The sequence below is a fragment of the Solea senegalensis genome, linkage group LG15, assembly GCF_019176455.1.
Source record: "Solea senegalensis isolate Sse05_10M linkage group LG15, IFAPA_SoseM_1, whole genome shotgun sequence".
NCBI lineage: Eukaryota > Metazoa > Chordata > Actinopteri > Pleuronectiformes > Soleidae > Solea > Solea senegalensis.
In genome coordinates, this window is record NC_058035.1 from 15,651,000 (window position 1) to 15,674,747 (window position 23,748).

At 40.1% G+C, this 23,748-nt stretch overlaps 1 protein-coding gene and 1 non-coding gene across 3 annotated transcripts in view; one reads left to right on the forward strand and one right to left on the reverse strand.

The window, feature by feature from the left end:
- LOC122781649 (potassium voltage-gated channel subfamily KQT member 5-like) overlaps nt 1-23,748 on the reverse strand; it is a 101,229-nt gene that overhangs the window by 54,754 nt on the left and 22,727 nt on the right. The gene's annotated exons all lie outside the window — the stretch shown is intronic.
- On the forward strand, nt 3,853-3,925 carry trnar-ccg. The gene has a single exon. It is a non-coding gene; the product is annotated as a tRNA-Arg (tRNA).

Consider the following 23,748-nt stretch of genomic DNA (forward strand, 5'->3'; position numbering starts at 1 on the left):
TACCGCCAACGAGTAAACAACACGAGACAAGCTCCGTTTTCTTAATGAGGGCTCACTGTGCAGCATAATGATCCAAGTAAATGGATATAAAGTGGAACCACACGCCCCCAGAAAAGCCACACATCTTGTTTGTAGTCATGTCAAAGTACTTGTTAGCACACAATTAAGCGCTTTTAAGGCACTTGTAATGCGGAGTAAACATCATAAGTCTTTGGTAATGGTTACCATGGGAAAATTACAAAGACGGGGCAGCATGACACACACTGAAGCAAACTGGAGAGGCGATGCACGGGCTCTAAATCAGTTTGTTTAGTTAAACAGTAAAGCATCAGTGCTGGGAAATATTGCACATCATTTCACTTAGTGTTGCTTATTTTAGGTTTCAACATGTGGCTGATTTATTCTGTTGCATCTGTCTGTCTGTGCTGACTCAGTTCTGCAGTGTGAGTTTGAGAGGATCACAGAGGGTCAGGAGTTTGTCTTCTCCAAGGTCTTTTGCTTCCACGAGACGTTTGAAATCGTTGCTTAACGCAGGTGTTACCGATAACATTAACAGTGGCTGTGTTCCACTCTGGGTTGGTCAGGACAGTGAGTCAGCATCAGTCTTGTATACAGTACTTGAAAGCCATACTTGAGAAAAGTACCTTAAAGGTATCTTACCAGAAAATGACTTTGGTGGAAGTTAAAGTCACCTTTTAGAATATTACTTGAGCAAAAGTCTTAAAGTACCTGACATTTACTGTACTTGAGTATGAAAAGTACCATATCCTAAAAGTTCTGATGTTTACGGTAAACAACGAGCCGCTGGCGAAAAACAACTAGCGACAACAATCAGGCATTACGTCACCAACTCAACTTTTATTTTGTAGTAACGAGTAACGAAGATGGTTAAGGAGAATGTATCGGAGTAGAAGTACACATTTTATTTAAGAAATGTAGTGGAGTAAAAGTAAAAGAAATATAACAACGTAAAGTACAGATATGTGAAAATTCTACTCAAGTACAGCAACTGAGTATTTGTACTTTGTTACCTTACAACACTGGTCAGCATGCACTCTGAAAGGGAAGAAGCTAACTGGAACTCAGCCATCATTATTTGGATGATTTACACCTGTGTTTTTCCAACTGAGCCCTGTACAAATGTTGGATCCATCCAACTACTATTTTACAGCATTTACTGTTATGTCACAAAAACCTGGCTGTGTGACTGCTTTCAATTACTTTCTTACAAGTCTGCCTTTTACCTCACAATTCAATTTCATACTTTTCTCATGTTTCATTTGTGACTTGAAAAGGCCAAACGTCGTCTGTGGTGTTTCAGTTCTTCTCTCGGCAACAATGCAGTCAGACGACATCCACACTGCAACGTTTTTATTTGAAAAGAGCATTTTCACCACAAGGATTGAACTTGTGGTGTTCTGTATATTTGTTCTGAAAATGATTAAAACATGCATTTCACTGAACACGCTCAAACAGTGTGTGATAATTATTTAATCACACAATACTTGACTTAATAGGACATCTGTTTTAACAAGGGCTGACAATAATGACAGAAATGTTTTTATCTTTTGTTGCTGGAATAACCAGGTTTTTGTGATGATTTAATTTTGTGTAGGAGGTTACGTGTTAATAAGCTTTAGCCTACACTCTTTCAGTTTATTTATTTTAATTTCATTATTTGTAATGTTTTTTTTTGTTTAGTTTTTGCATGTGTTTGTGTAAGATGAACCAAAATGTAATTCATTCATCTTTCATTTATTCTGATTCTCTTCTCTGCAGTTGTTTCCACTGAGTGAAACGGTTCAGTTCGGTATATTTTTTTTTCGCGTTTCCATTAGGAATAGTACCAAAATAAGTGGCCCCAACCGTTCCACTTTCAGCACCCTTTTCTTGGCATACCAGAATAATGGTGCAGTACGGTACAGGGTGGATATAGACCCACGACAGTCAGCTGATTGGGCGTCACTCCCTTGCGACTGGTGTTTCTTTAATGGTGAGACTAACCGAGTGCTTTAACATTCCAAACCATACAGTACGATACCAAACCCTGTAAAAACTGTACCATGACTGAAACACGGCTTTAGTTTCAGGAAAATCTAACAAGAAACTGCAATGGTGAAAAAACCAGAGCAGGGATTTGTGTCACAGTGAAACTGATACTGACAGTAAGTGTAATGGAGATTGTCAGTTACAGCTGACAGTCAAGTTGTTGCCCAATAACCATCAATCATGAAGTGAATTTAGGTTATTTTGGGTCACCATTTTCAAAGGCCTCCATTTCTGCCCATTCAGACTAAAATGTATAGTTTTCAAAAAGAAAATAGAGACAGCAGTGTTTTCAAATGTCTCCATTTTTGTGGCTCAAAAACGCTGTTACAGTACATTCGGGAGTATTTGGTGAATGTGATGAGTGATGTGCTGCCAGGCAGGTTCACAGAATACTATTTTAGTTTCTTATTCAGGGATGGTGAGTCAACATTGAGATTAACCAAACACACCAAGTGGGATTGAGAGTAAAGTTCTCAGTCTGGATTTCGTGTGGATCCTATAGACTGGAAGCCGAGCCCTGGATCATCGGGGGGAGGTGATCGTACACAGAACAGTATACAGCATCCAGGTCAAATGCAGGAGTAGCGATGCCAGCTGCTGCTTCCTCCAGCTCACTCTCCACATCTGCTAGACTATGTATGTGGCTCAGTGCTGTGCGTACCAAGCGAATTACAAGGAGAAGGAGCAGCTTCCCTTACTGTCGCAGACAGACCATGTGGAGATTTTATTAAGATAGTTTGGGATTGCAGACGGGATACTGGTGGAGACATTGAGGCAAAGGAAGGAAGGGAAGAAAATCAGAGGAATGACGACAATGAAAATGGGCAAATCATATTATAGAAGTATGCTCTGCCTGAGCAGCAGGTAAAACACTACAAGAAACCACAGTTGGCAAAAACAGATTCATTTGGCGTTGACACCTGATTCCATCTGTTCTGGGAAATAACCGGGTTCAACGGACTTGATCTTTGTTCAGTTAGAGTGAGTTTGGAGAGTGGGAGGTGGAAAATGATGTAAACATGTATGGGGTTATTTTTACCAACATGGGTGTTGAAACAAACTTGCATGACAAACTGTACAGTTTGTCCTAATGAAAACACTGCCACCCAGAGCTATCCGGGCGTGACTGTGGCTTTGCGTAAAACACAGCCAACTAGACCACTCTGAGGTAACGGTACTGCAGTTAAAGTGCTGAGGATCTATTTCCAACCAACCTGCATCCAGGCTATGGCACTGAGGTTTGAGGTCTGCCTCGGTTCTTTTTTCAGTAGTTTACAGACTACTGCCAAAGTTGGCAAAGTTAATGCAAAGCTTTGTCTTGTCAACAAGGTTGTTTGTTTGAACAGTTTCAGCAAAGTGGGCTCATTAAACTTTAACACCAGCAGTGAGGGGAATAAGAGAGAGTGCCAGGGAGGGACGGGGGGGAGGAAGAGGGGTCATGTCTCCAAACTGTGCTACAGTCAATTATTTACACGCAGCTGACCTGACAGAACACCTTCTTCACTCTGTTACTCGCTGTGCTGACCTTTGATCATCTATTTATTCTGAAGAATAACATACGCCATGTACTGTATCCTGCAGGAAAAGAAGCCATTTCTTTTCCTGCATAACAATAATAACGAGAGACGACTTACGCTTCAATATACTACTGAACAAATGAAGTTAGGGTCAATAAATAACAATAAACACATAAAATAACATCTAAATGGACCTTGTGGGGCTACAGCGGTAGAGCGAGTCATCGTTGTAAGTTCGATTCCCATTTTACATGCTGATGTCGACGAGTGGTGGAGTGTGAGTAAAGACCCAGTGGCCTAATGGACAAGGTATCAGCCTCCGAAGCTGGGGATTGTGGGTTCAAGTCCCACCTGGGTCGGGCCTCTACAGGCTTAACTTATCTATGACCACTTCCTCTTGTGTAACACACTTTGAATGCTTAAATTTAAATCCAACTGTCCTTGTGTGAGACACTTAACCCCATGTTGTGGGTAAATGGCAAAACTGTAGGCTAAAGCAGCTCTGCATAAATATTTACCATTTTGTCACATATAGCCATATATAGTAAAGTACATATACATCCCAGATTTTAGGGCAATCCAACAAACAGTTACTGATTTTTTCCACGACCCCTGGAGCTTTTCGTTGAACTAATATTCTGTTTGGACTTTTTACTTCACCCCATAGAGTGGGAGTGAAGTATTATTTTTGGTGTCTCCGTGTGGCTGCAATATGAGCATCAGGGGTCGACAGAGGATTGTTAGAATGTGTGATAAACACACGTTGCCCAAGAATTTAGACCCTGGTGAGTCTGTTACACAGATACATTGGCAGAGGCTTGAATGGGGTGAAGTCAGCCATCTTTGAGAAGAAAAAAAAAAAGTCTTGCTTCTTGACAGACCCCAAAAAAGGTCAAACTATCATAATTTGAATTTCGGTTCAGTTAGGATGCAGAATTTACAGACATATCCTAAAATTATGTTTTGGCCATATTGTGACACTATCAAAGTGTTTATCCTTACAATTTTAAGATGCAAGGTGGTTTAAGGTGAGGGACTAACCATAGAATATGACTATGTGTGGAATGGGTTCCGTCATCCAGTAGTAATTAAGGCATTTTGATAGGGGCTGCACTACTGGCATGACTAAAAAGTAAGTTGGTAGTTGGGCAACATCCAGTATTCCTGTACAATGAGCCTTAAAATATCTTTGGCATCATGTGCACCACAACACTGGGCCGACATACCACTGGTACTTTGCAGGGTATTAGCTGGAGTATGATGTCTGTTGTGATTTAGGGACTAAATTATTATAATGACCTGTTGTTAGCTGTCTATAAAGGGAAAAAGTCAAATCTAAAAGTCAAATCTCAGCTACAAAGATATAGCTACTGAGTTTTTCAATGTATAACCATTATCATATGACACGTTTTTCCTCCCACAGGAAACATTCATAGTCACCATGACAAACTTACCAACTGTAGCAAACTAATGTAATTAGCTGAAGCTAACACCGTTAGTGGGTAGCTGTCTTTAATGAGTGGCTGACTCTCGGTGAGAGATTGATGGCAGCAGCTGCTCTGAGGCTTCTAAACACAAACACACACACACACGTACATCAAATCTTATTTCCCCATCTCTGTGGAGGACACTCATCGATATATTATATCCTCTAGCCCTTTACACTAAAGGCCTAACACTAATGTGAAACTAATTTCAACACTAAAATTAAAATGTAAGCCCTCATCACTTCACTAAAATGCCCTCACTAGATCTGAATGACTTTAAAATACGTAACTGCGTTATTTTTATGTCAGGTATTGCAATTTGATTTGAGCTTCAACCTTCAGTTGAATATTCACTGCTTGACGAAACGGACGATCACCACCGTAGATAACATCAAACTATGAACCTCCACACGAATGCTAGAGCATAAGAAGTTAGAGATATGAAATGTTTTAAAAACTCGTAAAAATGCATAAATTGGCATAAACCATTCAAAATAGATGATAAAAAAAACACATTACAATAAAACTGGAGCCTGCTATAATTGCAATGTTTCAAAGTGTGATTTTGATTTGAAAATGATTCAGTCCTCGCCCCTGTGACGTGGAGCCATACCAGTATAGAAACACCAAGAGGAAGATGCTCCACACACACACAAACACACACTTCCGTCTCAATGTGGACCTTTCATTCACAGACAGTCATGGCCAATTTATTAGATACACCTATTCAACTAGAAATGTCCACAAATATCTAGTCAGCTAATCTCATGGCACAAGCTCAGTGCCTTTAGTGGTCATGATGTCTTGCTGAATTTCAAAGTGAGTATCAGAACTGGGAAGAAAGGTGATTTAAGTGACTGGTGTGCTTGTCAGAGTATTTCAAAAACTGCTGATCTCCTGGGATTTTCACACAGCCATCTCGAGGGTTCACAGACAATGGTCCAAAACAGACAAAACATCCAGTGAGCAGCAGTTCTCTATAGGCGGAAATGAGTGTGTCTAGACTAGAGGTGAAACAATTAATCGATTATTAATCCATAACTAAATTAATCGACAACTATTTTGATAATCGATTCATCGGTTGAAAGCTTTTGCTTTTTGTTTAAGCTTCTTAAAAGTGAGTATTTTCTTCATTTCTTTGCTCTGGATAACAAAGAAATCATTAGAAGTTAATCATTTTGGTTTGTGGACAAAACGAGACATTTGAGAACATCATAATTTCCGGGTTTGACAAACAACAATCAACATTTTAATTTATTTTTTATTTTTTCCATATTTTATGGACCAAACGATGAATCGATTGATCGAGGAAATAATCAACAGATTAATCGATTATGAAAATAATCGTTAGTTGCAGCTCTAGTCCAGACTGCTTCAAGGCATATCAAACATCAATTTACTGTGAGTGTGTCTTCTTGCAAATGCATGTGTGTACATTCACACGAGAGGACCTACAAATAACATATAAACTTACTTAAGGAACATCTACATGCCCTAACACAGACTCACTGTCCGAGTAGATGCTTTTTCTTTTATATTTATTTATTGTTGTACTGAGAAAAAAACAACAACATCAAAGATGAACAAAAAGGACTGAGAAAGAAATGTATTTAGCGCTCCTTCCCCTCCTGCAGCCAGCTGGCCTCCCTCTGCCTCACAGACTCATTCATCCACCTGTTAATTAAATAGCTCATCAACACAAACAATCTCCCCGTGTCCTGCAGCGCAACAAACAATCTACTCCCCTTGTTTTCCCCGCCGCTTCATGACGACGTCTGGTGGGATCAAAGTCAGGAGAACCACACATCAGTGGGCAGATTTGGTGGAAATAATATAATGATGCCGAGGAAATGTTTACAGTAATAAAAAAGTGAAGTGGAAAAAAAACATGGAGAAATGCAAATGAGCTGATGATTAATGTGGCAATTACATCTAAATTTCGCTAGACTGCAACGATTTCTTTCCACATGCCGTCACAAGTATATTGAGAACTTAAGTAAACAAAGGCCAGAAAATATTCACACTGGATTTGTCCCATGTTGACTGGAAACATGGGACGGTGGTTTTATTGTTTGTTCAGTTGAAGATTTGGAAAAATTGGTATTCTTAACACCAGACTGTTTGATTTTTTTTTTTTTTTATCCCTCTGGTTTTTGTTTATCTTCATAATATCAGCATCTCCTGACACAGTTTTGATTAAGTCCACTGTAAGATAAATAACATGTAATAACATGGGCTCAGACAAGATTTATATCATGTTTGAGGGTAAAACATGACATGATTTAACTGCTAATTCTCCTCTATCTTCTCCATCTTTCACAGGAGCATCTTCCTCTCTCTCGCTCTCTTGCCATCCCGAATGATTTTGTCCTCCTCGATGTATTTATAGACTGCCTGGCTCTTCTGTTGGAGTCACGATCTGGACGGGACACGCACGGTGGATCACGAGGACTGTCGTGTTTCTGGAACGGGCTTTCTGAATCGAGCTGGACGCTCCCAAGGTTCACGTCTACAAACTCCAGGTTTCCGGAAGTAGTTAATGTAATCGTCAGGGTAATGAAAGCCTTTCAAAACATCAAGACTGCATTAGTCTTGGCATTCTTGAAATTCTTTGAATCTAAAAAAAAAATACATCTAATAGCTTGACAGCACTAAAAACAGATTTCGATCTCGTTTGAAATCCAGTTTATCAATCTTTAAAGTCTATAAACACAGAAATCTGAAGTGTATGCATGTTTCCGCAGGGTCGTGAAGTACAACGTTATCCAATCCAGTGCTTTACAGACATGTGGAAAACACATAATATCCCAAATAAAGCAGGCTATATACTGTATAGCAAGGTTTCCATTACATCAAAGATTCAGTGAGAGAAAACGTGCATGTATCTGTGTTTCCATCAACTGCTTCACCAAGATTAGCAGTAGGTAGAACACAAGTCTGCATCGCCACAGAAAGATACCAAGGTGCAACTTGATGAGAGCACCAATGGCGGTTCATATACAGTGGTGCTTCATGGCTGCTTCAATTCATTATTGTAATAATATTTGCTTCCTGCCCTAAGTGGAGGAATGTTGTGGTTTCCTCATCAGTCCACACAAACCTCCTCTCGCCCGCTGTACCCGCCATTTCCTCTATTTTTCCAGTGCATTGAGATGTGGAAGCAGAGGAGGGACCTTTCATGTCATTTCTAAATATTCTCTTTCATTCGCAGAAACTCTTTCCATTGCACTCGTTCTCATTCTTCCTTTTATTGGGTACGCCAAATTTAATGCAATATTTCAAGACTTTTTTTTCTCCAAATTTTCCGTGTTTCCATTCTGGTGTTGTGAAGCACAAATTGAAAATGTGCATGAAAACAGGCTGAAGGAAACCTAGGTAGCTAATCCTGCTCAAAGTTCTTGGCTTCCCATACCAGTCACAAGTTCAGAAGACACACAGCAGGAAAAACCCATGAGAGCAGACTCAGGCGCAGAACACAGAAACCCGTGAACCAGATCCCAAACGCCCAAAACTTCAAAAATCCTAACTGCATGACATCGGTCAAAGGTCACAGCTGAACTATGACATTGTTTATTCATCTCTAAACCTTCTACAAACATCTAATCCTCTTGGAATCAGGGTTAGCAAGACAAGACCTCTACCTCCACCATCCGACATTTCTTTTCTCTCATCATCTTCCACCCATCGCCACCTCGCTCCCTCTCTCTCTCTCTCTGGTGAGTACTGGTGAGTAAAAAAATAGAAAAGCCCACTTTATTTTATATCAACTATGAGTCTTCTTTTGTTTGACACATCATTTGCTGTATGGGAACATTTCCCTCCCCTGGAAACATTCCCAGCTTCTGTGTGAAACTCAAAACAATCTTAAAACAAAGATGAAAGAGCAACACTCTGCTCGTGGTAGTGCTTTGAATACAAGTACCCAAAAGAAAGACAAGAGAGATTTCGAGGCTTTGCCAAAGGTGAAATGTGCAACAATCTCAGCATATGGCCACAAAATGAGAAAAACAAAAGGGGACAGGAATGGTGTGTGAGTCATGTGTGTCACACAAATTATTTACTCCTATTAAATCTGGTTTAGATTAATCAAAAAAGCTGCAATGGTTTGTGTGCAGGGTTAAGTCAGTTCATTGTGTGTCAGGTTTTATTATTCAGGCCAGAAACTAAACTAAATTTAAATATTTCCCAACAAGAACACCTATTATCTATTTACCGTCTGGCATTTCTCTGGTCTTCACTAGGTTTGTGTGATGCTATGTGACAGGTGATGTCCAGGGGCGAGTGAAGGATTAGCACACCTCTGCTATCACAGGCTTGAATTCACACCCGTCCACTGCTCTAATCCCAACCCCATTGACACACATTAATCCCGTCTGTGAGTGTGTGTGCCAAGTGGCAACATACACAATGTCACTCATTGGTTTTGGGAACTGCTGTTTTTGAAACCTTGAGTTTGCAGTTCCATCTGCGTGATCTTGCTTTTCTGACACGAGAAGAGACCGTATTTGGACGAGGGGGTGGAGCTGGAAGGAGGAAGGTGTTTAGATTTCACATTTGTTTTATTCTGTCATTTATTTTGTTTTCTTTTAATCTTTTTGAACTTTTTATGAACTTATTCAGGTTATCTGGGCCAATCTTGTGTTCTCCCCGCATGCTACAGAACAGTTTCTGTTTTCCTTTGTTCATATTTGGTCCAAAATAGTCAAATTTATTGTTTGGATCTGCAAAACGAACCATTTGGCTGACCCAGCGGCATCGCTCTCCCTGAACACTGGTAGTGTAGAGCTCGTGCCAACCTCGTGCCAACCTTGAAAACTGCTGTAAAAACTCGCTTGAAGGGTGAACATTCATTTTTCAAAATGGACAATATTCAGCCAGTATTCAGTCAGTTGTAAGCTGAGGGCAGGGTTTTATGTTTGGTGACAGGGGAGGGAGGTCTTTTTCACTCTTGAGCAGTGGCGTGATTGTGATTGCAGTGTATTTGTTTTTTTAAATGTGTTTAAATTAAAAACATTTGAAAATCAAGTCATGCTACACACACGACACTACAATACCCACAATTCCCAACTCAGCAGAGTTCAGACAGCATGTTTGGCAGTTCGTCTGCAGAGCAGTAAAACTCTAGTAAAAGAAATTTACAAGCCTTCGAGAATTTTTAAACACTTCAGGCCGGACTTTGTTTCCACTGTTGGGACGAGGAAGAGAAGAGAAGAGAAGAGAAGAGAAGAGAAGAGAAGAGAAGAGAAGAGAAGAGAAGAGAAGAGAAGCACTTGTTTCCTGGAGTTTCCTGCAGTGAACTGACTGAAACAACGTAACTGAGTGCACTGATCTGCTGCTTCATATCGAGCACATGAAAAGAGCTGGTGGAGGATTATGTCACCAAAGCTTATGTCAGCTTTGGTGACTGCAATATTAAAGAGTGTCGGGCAACTGTACAGCATCATTAGGAGTGACCTGCAGGTCGAAACAAAGAGGGAGAGTAAAAAAAAAATGCTTTCCAGGTATTTCCCCTTCTGCTCGTTCTGTGATAAATAAATAAACTCTCGGTTTCAACTCACATTTATGCCACAAGAGCGAGTCACATAAGAGAGAGAAACTGCTTCACAGGTTCAACCATCTGTGCATGTTGCACTTCTGGCCGAGCTCCAGTCGGTGACGGCTCACAGAAAACACATCAGTGACTGGAGCGAAGCCAGAGGTGCATGGACGTTTCAATCCACGGTCGCTGCGCTAACAGTGTGACAGCGTCCCGTGATCGCTCTACCTACTGTAGATCTTGTAAACCTGTTCACAGCAGACACGACTTTTCATGGAGCAGCTCAAAGGTGCCGGTGGTGATTCACTCACACACACACACAGCACAGAAAATGTGTTCTGAGCGTGTGCACATGTCAGCGGGACTCTTTCTTCTTGTGCCATTCCACTCATGCAAAAATTTAAAGTGAGAGGAAAAAGCACAAGTCGCAGATGCGCTCCGCTACAGCTTTTCATGAGAAGCAGCAGCTGGAAATCTTCAGTCTGCAGCAACTTAAAACACCAAATACACTTCTCCAACAAAAGCAATCACTTAAGAGCGAGGATGATAGTTGTCCTAAACAAGGAGCAACAATTCCAAATCACAGAGAGAAACTGAACATGTTGATAGTGTAGTGTTAGCACTTAAGAACATCCAAGGATTTAAGTTCACAGTGGACACATTCTGAACCTTAAACCTAAAACAGAGTGGGAATGCCACCATGTTGAATTCTGACAAACCACAAATATAGAGGGATGTACTGCAGGGTAGAATTTTGCTGCTGTTGTCTGTCATGTCTGACCAGTATAATCTCTCTCTGGAAGTAAGTCATTTTGCAGATTCTGTTTCCATTTCTGTCTTTGTATGTCGGCCATGTTGATGGACTGGCCACCTGCCCATGGTGTGCCCTGCCTTTGACCCTGTGTCAGCTGGGACTGGATAAATGAATGGATGGATGTTTCTTGTTCTCGTTCACATTTAATGTTACATTCAGAGGAAACTTTTATTTTACTCGCACACGGACTCATTATGTGCACTTTTTTCGCCATAGCATCTGAAAAACAACGCTCTCGCCGGACCATTTTACTTAGGTAAAGGAAAGCTGCAGAGATGAACACTTGCACTACAACAGACATTATGTTCTCCCCCCCACTTTATTACGAAGCATAGTGCACAAAAGGAATGCACCAGAGAGAGAAATGCAGGATGTGCAGACTGATTGTTTTGCATCATGTCTGAGACCATTTGTTCCCTCTCTGTTTATTGAGTTACACTTCCTGCCCTTCAGCTGCTTGAACAAATACTCTGCAACTCACTTCTTAACCCACAAACTGTGTCTCCATCATTCTCACTTTAATGCGCACGTCAAGTGGACGCATGTCATGTGATCAATCAGCCTGGATTCATACATGTGCATCAACAGTATAACTCCAACAAGTATGTACTGGAATCAATAAGTAATCAATAACCGTAATACACATATAACTGTATGTATGCACAAAATACGATAATAAATGAATGTAAATTGTGCATCAACTCAGAACTATAGTGGGGACCCGTGGGACGCAGGTACACCCATGCAAGTCTGGCCAGAAGTAGCCTTAATGGAATAACTGCAGCCAAAACGCTATACATCTGACATGGAAACAAGGCCATTCAAGTCCAGTATGCACGAGAACATAAGAACTGGGGGTGCAGAAAAATGGTGCTCTGGCCTGATAAGTCACAATTTGAAGTATTTGGCTGCAGCAGCAGGCAGTGTGTTTGCCAAAGGCCTGAGAGCAGTACAATAATGACTGTTGGTAATGGCAAGTTGGACATTTGGTCAGGTTGAACGGTGTGGTTGTTAATGCTGCACATCTGCTGCACTGTTTGACGCAGCCACACTGCTTACACATAATTAATTAGTCACCTTTCTCAGGTATTACAAACTGCTGGCTTCTGGCTTTCTGAATTTAATAAACGTGGAGACAATGGCACAAGTAACAAGACCTGCATAGATCCCAGACTGTCTCTTCTTCTATACTTCCCTGTGTGGACCTGCAGCTCCTGTAACGCACACAGTGAGACACAAAAATTGTGCTTCCCAACGTCAGTTTCAGAGTTGAGAAATATCTTCATTCTTTTCTTTGTTACGTGCCCACCAGTGACACTTGGTCCTGTTAGCAAAGATGGTGGATACTGTTTACATTCATGGAATGAGGTCCCATCCCCCTACGAGTGGGTCTAAAAAGTGCGGAATTAGCGGTTTCAAGCCTCGGACCAAGTGTCACTGGTGGGCACATAACAAAAAAAAGAATGAAGATATTTCTCGACTAAGGGGAAACTGAGGTTGGGAAGCACAATTTTTCAAAAAATACTACCCCTATTCTAAGAATACAAAGCTAAATGCAAATTGGTGAAGTATTCCTCTATAACCTCTAATGCAGGACGCAGAGTGAACTTTGTGAGGCCAGATAAAAACAAGTGTTTACTCAGTCACTTAACAGACCGTACTATAAACGCCATCTTCCATAATTCTGTATTTGCCACACACAGGCGTTGTAGAAAGGGAGTGAGAATTTCCACCTGGTGCCAAAAACAGTTTTTACAACAGTCATAACCATGGTGTACTTTGAAAGATGAATACTTGGATTTTACAACCAACCCTTCAAAATAAGTATAATCGTACGTAGAGAGGCAAAAACATGTTCTTGTATTAACAAGGCCTGCCATTGCACGCTTTGTTGGGGAGGATAATAAATATTGGACTATACTGTTCGTCATCTGCAAACTCACAGTTTAATACATATCTTTTATTTATCTTCCCTTCCCTTCCCTTATGCATACTTTTTTATTCCAGGTGGACTGTGTGTTCTTTTTTGACCTGTACATTTACAGGTTTTGACGCGTTACCATGGTTACTAATGATCAAGTACACATAGAGGCACCATCACCTATACACGATACAATTTAAACACCTTAGAAACACATGATTTTTGATGAAGATAAGATCATTAAATTATAAATCTGCAACACATTCTTGTGGTTGGTTTGGTTTCCGTTGCGATAACAAAGCTTTTCTCCACGTGATCTGCAGAATCTGGGTCCAAACCAGACCTGCGACCTTTTATATCAAAATAAAACACATCGCACTATGATGAACCAGTTTCTTTTACACTAACTAAACAGTTGAGGTTTTAAATCACTAATAAATAACACCTGTTTAACTTGAGCTGCAACTAACGATTATTTTCCACAATCGATTAATCGAGTAATCATTTGATCCATAAAATATCAGAAAATGTTAAAAAATGTTGATCAGTGTTTGTCAAGCCTGGAAATGATGATGATGTTCTCAAATGTCTTGTTTTGTCCATAAACCAAAATGAGTCAGTTTTTAATGATTTCTTTGTTACACAGAGGAAAGAAATGAAGAAAACATTAACATTTATGAGGCTAAAACAATCAGAATTCTTGTTTTAATCATGAAAAAAATTTAAAACCGATTAATCACTTATCGAGTAATTGTTTCAGCTCTATGTATATCCACATGCTGCGGCACATTAGCGCTAACCCTTATCATGACCTTTAATTTGATATCTCAAGCAGCTCAGATGTAACATTACAAACACTTTTTTTTTTTTTTTACAATGCGGAATACCTTTCATTTCCTATTTTTTAATCACAAAAAAATAAAATCTTTAATATAGAATATCAAAACTAGGAGCTGATCCTCTGGTTTACACAAGTAGCAGATATACAGTACTGTCATATTCCTACAATAAAAGACAAAAGACAGAAAATTATTCACCACAACAGAAACATACACACAAGATTTCTTTTTCTTTTTAACAGTGACCTCATATGTTTGTGAAGAACATAGTGTGTAATCCTCAGCCTGCATGAGTCACACAATGAAAGGAGCAGAGAGATCAAGGCATCGCGGTAACGGTAGTATATTTCCCAGCTGAGGGCTTAGGGGTTGGAAATAAAGACTTACAGTATTAGGTGAGAAATGACCAGCACACATCCTCAACACTTTGGATTCAACACACTCACACACGGCGAACTGCTTTTGTCCACAACCTCATCACAACCTCAGCATCTGATGAAAGATGCTGCATAATAAAGAAGAAATGAGGTCAGGGCAATTTTGACCATGCTATTTGCAATAATCATCTTTTCATCCATCCACGTACACATCCTTCAGAGGGTGCATTTAAAGGCTGATTAGACTGTACGTCCATAGGCCACTGATTTGAGCCTAGAGGATTACGTTTTTAAAACACTGGTTGTTTTATAATAAAATACAGTATATTGGGTGATTTTCTTTGCCATTTATTTTGTAAGTATTTCATATTTCTTAAAAGTGACAGATACAATTTGCATTTCACTTTTAATGTGGGTTCGACTTTTGCTTGTTTTCTTCTTAAATTGACATCCATTTTGTGCGAGGGGAAAAACAAAAGAAACACACAGTGTATGTCTGAGTTGCAGCGTTACAATGAAAAGAAAATTACCATAGCTCAAAGGAGCTTTGATCGTGTTTTGATTGACACGGGAGACTGAGCCATTATGGCGTTGTTGACTATGTCATGTTAGAGTGAAGTGAGAGCAATGTGGAACAAACTGGGGAGGAATTAATGCACTCCCACCTACAGCCTGAACCCCCTTTTCAATATGACAGAGATTAAGAAAAATACCATTTACATAAACAACACAGGGCTGACTGTGTGCTGTAGTATATAGTGTGTGTGTGTGTTGGATTTATTTTTCATTACCAAGCATATGAGGCCATTACAGATGATTACTAGGTCTGACAAACAAAACAAAAATATTACAACACTAGCATCTCTTTATTATAAACTAATAAATCAAGACAGAAGTGCAGGTCACCATGTCCTGAAGTGCAGAGAAGAGGTAGGAGGACAAAGAAGTAGATGAGATGCCAACAGTTTTAGTGGAATAACAGCTCGAGCATTAAACAAATGGGCTAAAAAAAATACAAATCTCTTTTCCAGATTTAACCAGTTCACAATTTTCTATACATTTCCTTAAAAGGAGGAAACTGTGATGAGACTGGAAAAGCTAAACCCAGCTTAATATTAATTTATAGTGATTTATCTTTTCCCAATTTATTTACAAATCATCACTAATGAAGTGTAAGAGCAGAGCATTCTAAATATTACTGCACAATCTTATAACTTACATTTATAGAAGAGCCGGAACGAAACACAACTAAATGAATGAAACTTTTCCAGGATTTCTCTCCAATCTACATGTTTTTTTCTAGGAAACATTAAAGGAGACAGAAATGCCGTCTTCATTCCAATGGCAGTCATGTGACTGTTTACACCGCCATTTTGGCAGGAAAAGCCTCTGCAACAGTGAACAGCCCCAGAGCCCCAGAGTTTCAGGCTGTTAAAGTTCACGGCGCACTTTAAACACACAAAGATCATGCGATATATTGTAGAAATTAATACATCTGACGCTTATAAAACCCTGCTGGTGCTTTTTATGAGTGTGGAAACAGCCGGAGCAGAGGTTCCAGACCTAAAGTAACTATTAGACATCGCAATAAGAGCATGTAAAGTTACATTCTGTATCTGATATGCCTTCAATGCTTGCATCAATTGCATATTATGGCAGTGATTCACCGTGGCTGTTTCTCAGGATTGTTGGTAAATGCTATCCTCTTAGCTTTTCACTGATCTATCCACCACCTTACGAATACAGCTGGCGAAGAGACGAGGCGCCTGACATATTATCTGGTATATACTGTGCTGCTGGTTACTATGTCTACGGATTGACATACAGTATAGTCTACAGCAATTTAGCGCTATGTTTTGTTTTCCAACTGTATAGGCTATTTTCTCCTCCATTTAAGCTCAAAACAGGGTGGTCTGGAGGACTCGGCAGCAGCAACTCTGACCGGCAAGCTGAAATATTGAGTTAGTCTCTCATTTCCAAAAGAACAGAAATGAACCATAATCTTTTTAATGTAAACTATTTCTCTCTCCACTGTTAATAAGCCAGCCTCCCGTCGAAAACTGCCACAAAATTGCCTTTGTCTTGCCACCGTTTCCTCCCATCAATCCAGCAGTTCACAGCCTGTGGTTGCATTTGGCCAGTTGACTGAGGCACAGATCAGCACATTTCCAGTAAGAAATCATCTGCTCCCTGAAGTGATTTCATATCTAATTGCTTTTATTGACTTGGCAGATCTGAAAATGGTAGCCACCCTCGTTGGCTCACTTAGCGAAAGCTTTAAAATGCACACAAGTGGAAAAGGAACAAAAATAACACATGGATTTAGCTGATGTCATCGGCACTGTTGGACAGTTGGACGGTTTGGTTCGATGGTTTCTGGATGTTAAACATCTTGAATGTTGACTGACTTGTATTTGAAAAAGATTTAACCTTTTAATGCAAAACACGTACACGCAGTATAACTGAGTTAAGAAAAAAAAACAAAAAAAAAAACAGGCTCTAAACTGTGGAGAAGTTTGGTGCATTACCAATATTTATGCTACTTCAGAACCAACTCAATGACCTTGAAGGATGTTTCTATATTGACTGTACTGCATTGATCTCATCGGTTTGTTTACTCCATTTTCAAGTACACAAGCACAGACCTTGCACCAACAAGCGAAGCAGTAATCAATTTTGTCTCCCACCCCAAATTAGGAATAGGGTATGTGTTGTCAGAGGGGAGGGCGTCACCATGGAAACGGCCATGGCGCGCAGACTGGGAGGCTTTGAGATAGAGGAAGGTGTGTGCGTGTTTGACATCAGTAATCACCTGAGCGGGTCATTTTCCGTGAACCTGCTCAGTTTTTACAGCATCTTGAGGAGAGCAGTGAGTGCTGCATGACTGGTGTAATTAGCCTCAGGAGCTATCGTGATGGAGAACCTCTCACTAACGCCGCGATGAATACTGCGTGAACACAAAGAGCCGAAAACAGCGCGGCTATTACACTGTTTCTGAGTGCGTTTACTGTCGAATCCATTTTAAAGACGGCGTCACTGCAATGAAAACCCAACCTCCAAATTCCTTCATTTGAATTTGCTACTTTGTCAAATAAGGTGAAAATAAATAAATAAAACTTTTGTGATCATGTACTACTTGTATTGAAATGTCAATAAGAAGATGAATGATGCTTTTCTGCTTTGTTGTAAGTCCATTTAATTTACATTTGTCCTCATCCCAATCAGCTTTGCTTTGCAGGTATGTGTATAAATACAATGTTTATTTTATTGCTAAACATTGCTATACAACTGCAATTGCACTATGAACTGGCTCATCGTCTGTCTTTAAATGTAATAAATTGGTGTGCTGTTACTTGCTCGCTGCGTCTTCACACTCTCTTTACTCGGAAGACTTTATATGCACAAGATTTGAGGTTTTAATCTTGAAAATGTTATTTGAGGTTTTAATCTTGAAAATGTTACCATCGTGTCACCGTGTTTCTCAAGTCCAAATGGCATGGACCCAAAACCAGAAGTTACATACACTACCAATGCAGGCGATGCTGATCTGCTTCACCCCGTTGTAAATTGATGTACCTTCAAAATAATCTACTAATAATCTTCTGAAAAGTGTCCCCCTTTCAGATGGGAGGAAGAAAAATGTGGCATCATTTATGTCAAACCACCTGGAACACCAACTCACCCTCCTACCTATCAGGATGGAGGTTTTGATTCTTCTTATCCAGTTACAGAGCAGGATCATGGGCCAGCTGTACTCTACATAACAGCGGTGTTTTTGTTTTGTTTTGTAGTATTAGGTTCACTGCTTTTCTTAATTATGAATAATAAAAATGATTCATAATGGAAAAAGCATTACAACTTCACACGCACATAGAAACTCAGACTCAGTCATATGCACAGTGGCTGCCAGAGACATCGAGTTAAAAGGATATTTTTTGGCCAGCGTTTGTAGTTTCTGAGCAATTATTTCAGGAACGACGGAATAAAAATGTTTTTCTTATTTCTGTTAATGCTTCCCAACACTTTTGTTATTGTTCTGCTCCTCTGCCCCTGCGGCACAAGACCACTGAGAAACCCATTATAAAAATGACACACAAGCACAAAACCTCCCACTGTGTCACACACACACACACACACACACACACACTTACACTTTGGCTGCACCGAGCCTTGTCATTGCATGGAGGAACATCTGTGTCACTGTTGTGGTAACAGTTATGTTGCGACTTCCATCCTCTCTCATATTTTTTCCAAGGGCTCTCATAAATAAAATGAGCACAAACTCAAAAATGCACATTGCAAGTTGTCAGTATGAATTAGGTGAACAGTGTGTTCTTACACCATGAAAGGGAAATACTGACAATCCCATTGACTGGACTTGTTTCCTTTTGTTCTTTATTCATAAAAAAGTCCAATTTAAAGAAGTTTGACTGAGTTTAAGCAGCCAAAACAACTTGTTTATAGTTGAGCTCAAGCTTGAGCTCGAGTTTTAAACTTTAACCAAAGTAGAAATGACAGGACTAAGACGTGGATTATGCTGCAGATTGCAGAACACTGGTGATGATAAGTATGTAGCGTGTAACTAAATCAACACTGGTTAAATCATCTTTTTCATGTAAAAGAAAGTTGGCACAGTTTCTGAGGTATTTTAATATCCTATAATCCCATTTGTTGGCTAAATAGTCTTAGTCCTCACCCCAAAGTTTATTTGGTGGCTGTCCTGAGGAATTATGATGATGGAATTTATTTGAATTTCTATTTTTAAGTAATTGCTATACAGGGGAAAGCTTGAGGGGAGTTTGCACTGATTCTAAGATCTGTACTTAAAAACTGATGTACCAATAAGGAAATGATGATAACTTGAACGTCACTTTGAGATTATTTAAGTGTGGAGTAGTGTGTGTTATAATTAAAATGTGCTGTGAAGGTGGTGCATAACGTGGTCTAAATTTCATTTTAGTTAATTGCCTTTTGTGCTGCACCACATTCGTAAAATAGTAAGACAATATTGAATAAGAGAGAGTTGTACATTTCCAGACACAGCATCGAAGGTAACTAAGGAGTCTTTTAAAGAGCCGCAATTAACTGTGACATAACTGCATTTGCTCATTTTGCTAATGACGTGAAGCATAACGTGTTCCCCAAAACCATTGTCTGAATATCAAAAGTCACTCACTTCTAAAGACTCCTTTTTCGTTTCCCCGCTAATACGCGTTAGGCATGAGTGGACGTCACCAATGGGTGTGACTGATAACACGCAAACCATGAGTCACATTATGCTGCTTAATCTGTCTGGGTTTTAGAGGAGGATGAAATCAGAGGGTTGGATTAGAAACGTATCCCTGACGCTGCTGGCCCAGCTGTGTGAACACATTTTCAACAAAAGATTGGGGAGAAAGAGAAGTGAGCTAAGGTGGTAAAAGGAGAGGAATAACAAGTGAAGAAGGATCAGAAAAACAGAAAAGCAGTTGACAGCAACAAATGCACAACCTGAGGTGGCCTCTGCTGATTTTATGGTACAGTTAAGAATCCAGAAGTGATGACTCGCACTCATCCTCATCTCTTCTGGAGCTGGGCCATGTCTGGAGCAGGTCTTTTGTTTAGTGTCTGCCCTAATATCTTTAAAGTGACTGAATCTGCTGTCAATGCACTATTTACTTTAGCGATCCTGGCCACGATTCATTTGCTGGTGTTTTCCAAATCATAATCTTCTCAGGGAGAAGACCTTAGAAGATGATGATCGCTTGTCTTGTGAGATTTGCATTATTCGTTTTCATTTTGTTGTGGTTGAGGAACAGTTGGCCTTTGTGTGCATCAGATGTTTACGTGTATGGTTCTTCTCCAGGCACGGGTTCACCCGGGGGCGTCTTCTCTCGATGCACTCACACATAACTGGGGGTGAATGAGGTCTCCAACATCCCTGCAGACGAGGGTAAGTGAAGGCCTTAGACCGCATTAGTTATGAGGGCTTTTGAGCTGTTGGGGTGGCTAAAAAAAACTTAATATGAAACAGCATTGCATCATGAGACAAGGTCTGATAATGGAACAGTAACGTGTTCAAAAACCAGGACCAAGTCCAAACAAACATAAATTATCCAAGTATTGTAGCCCAGTTTCCACAGGTCTGTCCCTCTCTTGCTCACTGTTCCTGCGTTATGCTGTGATGGCAGTCCAGGGATTTATTAGGTCTGGCTAAAAGTTCCTATTGTGTTTGTTCCAGGGTTAGTTTTATTTAATTCTAAACTGTGAAATTGAAATTATCTTCTCTTTTTTTGCATTGGGAATATTTTGTCTCCTCGCTTTGATATTTTTGGAAAATCTTTTTCAAAATAATACGTTGCTATTGTGTATTAGAAAACTCATACATATCGAGTTGATTTATACCACTATACGTGTTTTTATCATCCATACCACAGTTCAAAACTGCCGACTGGCCTCACGGAAACAGGATACAGACATTTTCTTTTCACCGGTGCCAACAATTTGATATCCCTCCATAGTTGAATTTTGAATGTTGCTGAATTTGCTGCTTCACATTTTAGTCAGGCAGTCACTGGTGTACATGCAACTCCTTTTGTGTGGTATTCTTTTCAGATTCAGACGTCATCTCAAGCTTTTATAAAAAATCTGCTGAGGGAATCCATTAACCAGACACCGTTTTCATCCTGAAGGTCAAAAGTACTGTGAGAGAACACTTCGCACAAAGCAGATAAAGCGCCTCTACTTTGTGTCACTTCTCCAAGCAAGTTTTCTATTTTAGCGCTTACATTTTCTTCCTCCTACCATCTGAGGTTGGAAGGCAAATAAAAAACATTGTTTCCATGAGTGATAGGACCTGGTACTCCTCTTAGTACCTGCTCTGATGATGTTCCAAGCAAGCTGAGCTGATACTTTGCCAGACTGCTGTCCACTGATTGGTCAGAGCAAGACGCTCGACATAAGAGTCAACGTGAACAATGTCAAACTGTAGATCAATTAAAATTTTACACTCCAAACTTACACTTTAATTAGCAGCTATTATCATGAATCAAGTGATCTAATTCAAGTGATTACCTGACCGTGCTGTTTACCTGTGCACGCATTCACAGCATTCATGCGCGTTCCTGCCTTTGCATCATCGCTTCATGGATTTACTCATTTATGTGCGGTAAGTTTTATCACGTCTCAGCGTGAGAAATGTCACTCACGCTGTTGTTATTTCCGCGCTTCGGTGCTGAAATGATGAACAGTTCAGGTGAACAGTTCAGGTGACCCCCAGATGCTCGGTTACACTAGCATGATTACAAAATTGACAAAATTACAACATATTAGCGCCTTTGTGCTAAAATGGGCTAGCTAGAACCCTGACAGCTCCATGCTAACCGAGTGGAACGTTCGGTAAGTATTTTTTTGCATTTCCAGTAGCAATAGTTCTAAAATAACCAGCCCCAACCATTCAAATGATTTGGTACCCTTCCCTTGGGGTACCAGAGTCATGGTATGGTACGGGTGAAGCTAGACCAGCTCCACTCACGACACTCAGCTGATTGGGCGACAGAAAAATGTCACTCCATTGTAACTGGTGTTTCTTCAAAGCAGTTTCAAAGCTGGCTTCCTTCATTGTTGTCCGTTGTGTTGCACTCGATGTCGTTGTTCGCTGTCCTCGTGCCGGTACAACGTCATGCTAACAGTAAAGGTACTCTTTTCAGTCAAAAGTAAGAAGAACCTGTATCAGTATCGATAAGATCCTAACGATACCCTTACCCTGTTTAATGAAAAGGCACAATTCTGAACTAAAAGCTAAGATCAATTCATCCACTCACTATTTAATACCACATGTTCAGCTTTAAAGGCAGGTGCAGGACTTTCCAAGCCAACCTGCCCTCCAACAACAGCCACTCAAAAAGCTATTAACAGCTGATATTCATCTGCAGCACTTATGGTAACCGAAAACACCTAACGTAACAGAAAACACCTGCACAGACAAATGCAGTGAATCACTGGACACCTTTGATGTTTGCTTCCTAACCTGCACTGTCTGAGGTCTGCATTTCCCACATTAAAGTGGGAAAGTGTTTTGCATTTATAAATCCATGTTGTTTCTCATCCTGGCGGCTGTTCTGCAGCATTAACTCTCTATATGCTTGACAAACAAATTACATTTGATTTTCTTAAATTTCCAGGCTCATTGAGCAGGATTGGTGTTTCATAAAATACCAACGTCTCGATTACGTGTGAAAGAGAGCAGCAGAGGAGATACATGGAGAGAGAAACGTTTACATTTAAGCTGTGAAGTGTCATCTTTAGCCTTTTGCCTCCGTATAAACTGCCTCATGCAGAATTAGATGGAGCTGACATTTAGCAAGTGTACAACACAGACTCGGAATTGTCCCCGTCCACTGCGCTCACACTCCCTCTCCCCTGTCTTGCCTTAACGCCTGAGTGAGTCGGCTGAAGTCAGTTTATATGAGAATTTGATGATCCTTTCTCCATCGAACACACACACACACACACACACACACAGATAGCTGTAACCTTTGAGTTGTGATCCTTATGAATGTCAGCCACTGGTTGATGAAGTTTAAACTTACTTCAAACTTAAATAGACCCATTTTCTTTCAACAGAAGTTTTTTTTTTTCCCCCAACATACCATGAACAACATGATGTGACCTGATGCCTCAGGTTGTCTGTGTTCTGTGTCTGTTTTCTCCAGATAAAGTTGAGTGTAAAATAGCCCGATCCCTAACCATTCCAAGTGTGTTGGAGCACCTATGTGGCCTTCAGTTAACATCAAAACTTCAAAAAGATGATCAGTTTGTCCAATGTAGGCTTGAGTGAAAACACTTACCAAAACTTAAGTATTAAGTATTATTTTAAAATTCTGCCAAATGAAAATAATAATTTTGCCTGAATGATACACACTGGACCTTTAACTGGAGACTCTAAATTGACCATAGGTGTGAATGTGAGAGTAAATGTTTGTTTGCCTCCATGGGACAAGCTGCTAGAGTGTACGCTACTCCTCATCCAATGTCAAACCCCCATTTAATGGACTTAACAAATAAGCAGTAAACTGCAGCTATTTTAGTTTAATCAAATGATAAAATGGATCTCTTTTGCTCTCTTGTTTTCACACAGACACACACACCTAACCCTAACACCAGGTCTTAACCCTCAAAAAGCCCTTTAAAGATGTAAGGACCAGCCAAAATGTCCACACTCTGCATG